Source organism: Cervus elaphus, chromosome 9 (genome assembly GCF_910594005.1).
Source record: "Cervus elaphus chromosome 9, mCerEla1.1, whole genome shotgun sequence".
Taxonomy (NCBI): domain Eukaryota; kingdom Metazoa; phylum Chordata; class Mammalia; order Artiodactyla; family Cervidae; genus Cervus; species Cervus elaphus.
In genome coordinates, this window is record NC_057823.1 from 11,361,134 (window position 1) to 11,369,894 (window position 8,761).

Consider the following 8,761-nt stretch of genomic DNA (forward strand, 5'->3'; position numbering starts at 1 on the left):
TTGCAGTACTTATATCAGATAAAATAGACTTTCAAATAAAGGATGTGAAAAGAGACAAAGAAGGACACTACATAATGATCAAAGTATCGATCCAAGAAGAAGATATAACAATTACAAGTATATATGCACCCAACATAGGAGCACTGCAATATGTAAGGCAAATGCTAACAAGAGTGAAGGGGGAAATTAACAATAACACAATAATAGTGGGAGACTTTAATACCCCACTCACACCTCTGGACAGATCAAATAAACAGAAAATTAACAAGGAAACACAAACCTTAAATGACACAATGGACCAGCTAGACCTAATTGATATCTATAGGACATTTCACCCCAAAACAATCATTTCACCTTTTTCTCAAGTGCACATGGAACCTTCTCCAGAATAGATCACATCCTGGGCCATAAATCTAGCCTTGGTAAATTCAAAAAAATTGAAATCATTCCAGTCATCTTTTCTGACCACAATGCAGTAAGATTAGATCTCAATTACAGGGGAAAAACTATTAAAAATTCCAACATATGGAGGCTAAATAACACGCTTCCGAATAATGAACAGATTATAGAAGAAATCAAAAAAGAAATCAAAATATGCATAGAAACGAAAGAAAATGAAGATACAACAACCCAAAACCTATGGGACACTGTAAAAGCAGTGCTAAGGGGAAGGTTCATAGGAATACAGGCCTACCTCAAGAAACAAGAAAAAAGTCAAATAAATAACCTAACTCTACGCCTAAAGCAACTAGAGAAGGAAGAAATTAAGAACTCCAGGGTTAGTAGAAGGAAAGATTTCTTAAAAATTAGGGCAGAAATAAATGCAAAAGAAAAAAAAGAGACCATAGCAAAAATCAACAAAGCTAAAAGTTGGTTTTTTGAAAAGGTAAATAAAATTGACAAGCCGTTAGCAGACTCATCAAGAAACAAAGGGAGAAGAACCAAATCAATAAAATTAGAAATGAAAATGGAGAGATCACAACAGACAACTCTGAAATACAAAGGATCATAAGAGACTACTACCAGCAGCTCTATGCCAATAAAATGGACAACTTGGAAGAAATGGACAAATTCTTAGGAAAGTATAACTTTCCAAAACTGCACCAGGAAGAAATAGATCTTAACAGACCCATCACAAGCACGGAAACCGAAACTGTAATCAGAAATCTTCCAGCATGCTCGCTTCGGCAGCACATATACTAAAATTGGAACGATACAGAGAAGATTAGCATGGCCCCTGCGCAAGGATGACACGCAAATTCGTGAAGCGTTCCATATTAAAAAAAAAAAAAGAAAAGAAATCTTCCAGCAAACAAAAGCCCAGGACCAGATGACGTCACAGCTGAATTCTACCAAAAATTAAGAGAAGAGCTAACACCCATCCTACTCAAACTCTTCCAGAAAACTGCAGAAGAAGGCAAACTTTCAAAATCATTCTATGAGGCCACCATCACCCTAATACCAAAACCAGACAATGATGCCACAAAAAAAGAAAACTACAGGCCAATATCACTGATGAACATAGATGCAAAATCCTTAACAAAATTCTAGCAAACAGAATCCAACAACATATTAAAAAGATCATACACCATGACCAAGTGGGCTTTATCCCAGGAATGCAAGGATTCTTTAATATCCACAAATCAATGTAATTCACCACATTAACAAATTGAAAGTTAAAAACCATATGATTATCTCAATAGATGCAGAAAAAGCCTTTGACAAAATTCAACATCCTTTTATGATAAAAACTCTCCAGAAAGCAGGCATAGAAGGAACATACCTCAACATAATAAAAGCTATATATGACAAACCCACAGCAAACATTAGCCTCAATGGTGAAAAATTGAAAGCATTTCCCTTAAAGACAGTAACAAGACAAGGGTGTCCACTCTCACCATTACTCTTCAACATAGTTTTGGAAGTTTTGGCCACAGCAATCAGAGCAGAAAAAGAAATAAAAGGAATCCAGATAGGAAAAGAAGAAGTAAAACTCTCACTGTCTGCAGACGACATGATCCTCTACATAGAAAACCCTAAAGACTCTACCAGAAAATTACTACAGCTAATCAATGAATACAGTAATGTTGCAGGATATAAAATTAACACACAATAAGCAAGGTGAAAAGACAGCCCTCAGATTGGGAGAAAATAATAGCAAATGAAACAACAGATGTCAGGGAATGTTTGACGGGAGGATTCCTTCATGTTGTCTCTCATGAGTCCTTTGTCCCTCTTCAAGCGGAACAGCACGCTGCTCCCAGGGACTGAGGTCATTGTGTGAGGCAGGCTTGGGTCTCCTTTAGTAAACATTCTCTTTAGGACAAAACTGCTTAGTCTCGTTCCCCTTTCTTGAGATATGGATTGTCTCCTGACCTTGTGACTAACATTACCCCCTGTTCCCTTGGTAACGGTTGCTGTACGTTTGGTTTTCTGATCTCTATCATTCCCGAAAGAAGTTTCGTGTACCACAGCCTATATATACTCATAGAAAAATCATTAAAGCACCTTTGCTCCATCAGAGTTTAGGTCCCCGGGTCTTTTTTTGTCTCTCTCTCTCTTTCTCTCTTTTACTTTCTTATCATCGACTCCGTGCCACCAGGTTCCGGTCCATTAAAAGACCCCAACAAATGGCGCCAAAGAACAGGGACACTGGTATACATGGCATATCGGGCGAAGTGACTCAGGGACATATTGAGGTCGGTAAGTACTAAGGCATGGGTCAAACAGCTGGCCAGCCCCGTTATTTTTCTACTTTACTTCACCATTTGTTTAAATTTCAGGGACTTCTGGTTTCACGCCAATGAATAGAGGCTTGCCTTCAAACAGTAGTTGAACATAATCCTTAGTTTCATAATAAATGCAGTTTTGATTTAGAAATTTGGCTCCAGGTCAAAGAAAATGTTAAATGAGCAGCCAAACAAGGAAAAAATATTCCAATTGATCTCTAGCCCCTATGGGCTCTTATTAAAGCTGTAATTCTGCCATTTCAAGGTACATTCTAGCCCTTCCAATATTCAGCAACAGACAGAACACTTATTACATAAATATAAATGAAATGATTAAACTTTACAAATGGCCTAATTAAAACAATACAAAATATCTCAAAATTTTCTTACTAGCTCTGCCCTGGCTGCTCCAAATTCTCCTCCTCTGCCAACAGTCACAACTCCAAACGTCTCTCCTTTGTTGGAACCTAATGAAAAGTTATGGTAATTTTTAAGCTAGATTAGAAGCTGCTATTTCCTGTACTGTAACCAGAGAAGAAACCAAAAAGCAGCTAGAGAAATTACTTGCTTATGAGAATGCAAATCAGAAATGTCAAAGAGCTATAGCTGCAATTTGTGAGACTAGGACTATTATTGATTATTTGAAGGCTTGTCACAATCTAGGATCAAAAACTCAAAAGATGCAAATACAAGCTGAAACAATGGCTACTACCTTTTAAAAAGGGAAATGAAGGATGCTTTACCTATGGAGATAAAAACCATTTAAAAAGGGACTGCCCTAAGAAGGCTAATACAAAACCTCCAAAATTTGCCCTTGCTGCCATAGAGGAATGCATTGGGGGCCAAAGACAGTAAATTTAAATTTGACATTGAAGGAAAACCTATTCCAAGAAACTCCAAACAGGGGACCTCCCAGGTCCCCTGCAACAAAAACCAGGGGCAAATTCTATCTTTTCCCTCAAACCCTCAACGTCCAGCAGTGCTGCCATTAATATACCAGCCCTAAATGATTTTTTCCTTTACCCTTAAGCAGTCCTTTATAGAATACCTACTGGACTTTTTGGACCCCTGCCCCCACAAACCTTCAGTCTTTTACTTGGCTGATCTAATTTGGCTTCTAAAGGAATTACTGTTCACCCTGGAATAATTGATTCAAATTATAAAGGAAAAATTCAAATTATGATGTCAGCTCTGATTCTATGGCAATTCAAAAGGGGGGACAAAATTGCTCAATTACTTCTTTTGCCTTACATTTCTATTAACTCCTCTAATAATGTATGGACAGGCAGATTTGGCAATACAGATCAAAAACAATCCTTATGGACATCATTGGTATTTAAATATGTCTGACCAAATGTAAATATCAAAATTAATGGTAAAAGATTTTCTGGTCTCCTCGGCACTGGATCTAATATTATTATTATTTCCAAACACTTGTGGCCCAAATCCTGACCTATACAAAAGGTCTCTTGCCAAATTGCAGGAATTTCTCAAACCAAAGTACAAGAAATTTATCAAAATATTCAAATCTACCCATATGATAGACCAAAAGGCCAATCTACAACATTAAGACCTTATGTGATAGATGCACCCCTTAATCTAATAGGAAGGGACTTACTTATGCAATGGTAAACTCAGATATACATTCCACATTTTTCCTAGGGGCCACTGCTCATTTAACAAACAAAACAATTATTAAAATAATTGAGAAAAATTATGAGCCTATTTGGACAAAGCAATGGCCCCTTACGAAAGAAAAATTACTAGCTACTAAAGAACTTATAAACACACAATTAAAATTAAAACATATTGAGGAATCTTGCTCTTTTCGGAATTCTCCTATTTTTGTTATAAAAAGGAAATATAACAAATGGTGTCTCTTAACAGAGTTTAGAAAAGTTAATTCTTTTATGAAATCTATGGGTGCATTGCAACCAGAGATCCCATCACCTATTACTATTCCTCAAAATTGGCACATTATTATTACTGATTCACAAGATTGCTTTTTTAATATACCTTTACACCCTTTAGACCAGGAGAGATTCACTTTCCCTCTCCCTTATCCTAATTATTTCGGGCCTCATAAAAGATTTCAATAGACTATGTTACCTCAAGGTATGCTTAAAAGTCCTGCTACTGCTGCTGCTAAGTCACTTCAGTCGTGTCCTACTCTATGCGACCCCATAGATGTCAGCCCACCAGGCTCCCCCATCCCTGGGATTCTCCAGACAAGAGTACTGAAATAGGGTGCCATTGCCGTCTCCATAACAGTCCTAGTGTTTGTCAGAATTTTGTAGCCAAGGCTTTACTTCCTATGTGACAGCAATTCCCTCATGCATATATCATTAATAATATACTATAGCTACAAAAAGGAAAAATGATATTTTTGACACTGAATGGCTATGATATTCTTTAGACTCAGGAGAAAACTGATTAAAATAAAATCTTTTTTGAAATTGCAAAACCGGTTCTTCTTGCACATGCATTTAGGAAAAAGTTAACTTGTTAAAATATTTTTTTGGAGCTCCAGTTCTGCCTGGGAAACAAAAATAGGCCTAAGAAAAAACCTTAACTCTTATCATGTCCTTGGGATACACAGCCCACTCTATCTAGGACTCCAGCCGTTAACAAATTGGTGGAGCTCAAAATAAATAAATAAAACAAAAAGATATTTTAAATTTCAAACAGAGAACTATGCCTATGTATCTAAAATTATCTATGTCTCAATATATGTCTTTGTTTTTGGATAATATAAAGTTAATAATCTCTGTTTAAATTCAACTTCACATGAACTGAAAAGTATTCAATATTAAATATAATGTTTATTTAAATATAAATATAATTTAAATATAATTATTTGTTAATCTAATTAAGACATGCCTTAAGTCATCAACATTATATAATATTTTTATTATGCCTTGGTTTAAGGTAAACTAAGTTTGTCAACAAAAAGGTAACTCTTTATATATATATACAAATATATAAATGAGATGAAAACTTTTAGATAAGCTCTATTAGAAATAATTATATTTTTAATAGAATAATCTATTATCTATAATCTAAAACAATCTCTTAGGATTGGAGTGACTTAGGTTTCTGGAGTTGTACTGAACTAAATAGTGGAAGTTTGTTAAATGGCTGGGTCATTTCCAAATGAAGTAGGATTTTGAAGCATTAATTGCTGAACATTGGCTTACTCTTACAAGGGGTTTTTCTTGCAGAAGAGCTGAAGAGATTTTGAGCTGTTAATGAATATAAATATATATTTAATAGGAATGGATATATATAATACAATATGATTTGATAAATATATTCAACAGTCTATAAAATACTAACATACAAGACATTTCATAGTTGCCATAGAAAAGTAAAATATATGCTTTTAATAGAATGATATAAGAAATGGCAAATAAAATGATGAATACAAAAATATTTTTTTAATTGTTGAAACATTTATTATAAAATAAAGTAGTATTTACATAAGCTTTACTAAACTAGTTTTTCATTGTTGTTCTACCTACAGCAAATGTTCTTTCTCCAAATTAAACCAAATGAGAAACAAAAGAAAAATTCTGGGAAAACAACATTTAACAGAATTAACTTTAGTCAGCAGATACATTCAGACTGCAAAAATATTGGAAAATACAGTTAAAATACTTAGGTAGATCACAATGAAAACCACAAAGTATGATGTGTTTATTTGAAATAAACATTGCATTTGTTTATTGTGCTATCATATTTTGTTTTGGCCTTTTAACTTTTAAAGATATTTAGTGCTGGAATTTTAAAAAGGCTTATGACAAATGAAAGAAAATTTTATGGCAAATAAATGTAACTCATTGTCCTGAACTTTCTTTCTCTTCCTTCTTACATGTCTCAATCAATACAAATTCTTCTTTTCTAGGGGCAACACCTCTCTAAGGTAAAACTACACAACATGTTATAACCCACCTATCAACTTACTTCACGGTAATGAGAACACCTAATTCTATAAAAACAGACAATGACTCTGCCTATATTTCTAAGCAGTTCAAACAATTTTTACATTCATTCTCTATTAAACAGATTACAGACATTCCTTATAATCCACAAACACAAGACATAATTAAACAAACACATTACACACTGTAACTGCAAATAAAAAATTAAATAAGAGAAAATACACAGGAACACTTTTATCTTCCTTATCCAGAACAAACTTTACTAGATTCTAATGTAATATAGTCTTTAAGCCTATAACTATTATTAATATGACTTTATTTCTGTTTCCAATCATAGAAGAAATCAAAAAAGAAATCCAATCTGTAAGATTCTTAAAACAAAAACAACATAAAAAAAGACACCATTTCCAGAATAAATTATTTGTTCTTAAAAATATCAAAAATGTAAAATATTCACCTTCTTTTCAGGTCTGTCTTGAAAGTATAATCATCTTCTTTAACACACTGAACAGTGAGATTCAGCAGTTGCTAAGCTGCATTTCTTTTTCAAGGAAAAGGTCAAATATATTTGGATGTGAGCAACATTTCATTTGTCAAGTTGTTTTGCATCACCTTTTCAATAATTTCACTTAGAAAAAAATATTTGAATGGTTACTCCTAATCCTTTGCCCCAAATAACACAAACCACAGCCAAATACCAGTCCCAAACAGATTTCTGAATGATTTTTTTCTTTTGGACTAAAATATTTCCTAAAAATGTTTTCATCATTATCTCTTTCCTTTCTTTTTATAACTATTGTCAATATAGCCTTATTTGTTTTAAACTTTTTAAACTTACCACAAAGATATGTTTTGACAAAAGCAAAAATCAAAAAACAAACAAACAAAAAAAGAAGTTTTGAAACATTAAAGGACACCTCCTTTCCTTTGCCCATTTGATATCAAGACGGGTTAACTAATCAATGGAAATCTAAGAAACTAATCTTACAGGGAAAGGGGTATGCTTCTATTTCTCCAGATGGATCCAACGAGCTCACATGACTTCCTCTTCAAAAGATTCAACCTAAGGGGGCCCCCAGCATTCAGACTAAGACAAAACAGCAAAAAACCCAGGAAGAAAGAATTCCAATACAAGCCATGGCGACATTAAAAATTTCCAAAAAACGCCTCACTCGATGTCATCGACCTTATGATCTCCCTACTTGGGGACAGATAAAAACCCTTACTAATCAAACTGAAAATCTGATTTCTCAACAGGGAATGCCTCAGAATCCTGAAAATATTTTTCTTTGCTATGCTTGCTTTGCTTGCTTTTGCTTCCCCGGCTCAGGCTGACTTGATTGATCACACTTACTGGGCTTATATACCTAACCCCCTTTTTTATTGTAGATTATAAAATGGACAGATATAGGACCAATCATATCCACTAATGAGTCAACACATATGCCCCCTCCTTGGAACTTGGAGGGGCCCTCTCATCCTGAAGAAAAAGAAAAACGAATTAATATCTTTCTAGGTTATGAAATCCTTCCTTTGTGTATGGGAACAACAGAATTATGCATAAATGTTAGCCGACAAACTTAGGCCTTCCCCTGCCTCCAGAAGAGGACTTTCTGATGCTTCTTGGATTACTTACTGCCCTTTCTCTGTCCATGAATCATGTTTATACTACTAAAACTTTAGAAAAAGAATTAAAGAAAAAAAAAAGAACACTATGCAAAGGGTTTACTAATAAGAACTTTAAATATATTCCTGTTCATTAAGACAAATGTCAGGCCAAATCAGGAAAATTAATGTTTATAGCTAATCATACAATTTTCAATTGGGGACCCCATAATATGTGGTTATTGAACTGCTCAGATGATATTAACAATACTATGTATGGTTATATTACTCAAGTAACATGGAAGGTTACTAATACTACAATGGAACATTACCATGACAGAGGACTTCTTGGCTAGCTTGACGATGGAATGGCCCCCACCTTGTCCTCGAATCATCCTTGATAAACAGATTGGGCCTAAACAATGGGACATCTGAAAACTTGCTGCAAACACCGAAGAACTTGAGACTTGGACCAGACATTTCACA

The 8,761-nt window shown here is 34.4% G+C and overlaps 1 non-coding gene across 1 annotated transcript; it reads left to right on the forward strand.

Annotated features, from left to right (window-relative positions):
* The first annotated feature begins 1,175 nt into the window (after positions 1 to 1,175).
* Positions 1,176 to 1,282, forward strand: LOC122701093. The gene has a single exon (XR_006342942.1). It is a non-coding gene; the product is annotated as a U6 spliceosomal RNA (small nuclear RNA).
* The last annotated feature ends 7,479 nt before the right edge of the window (positions 1,283 to 8,761 follow it).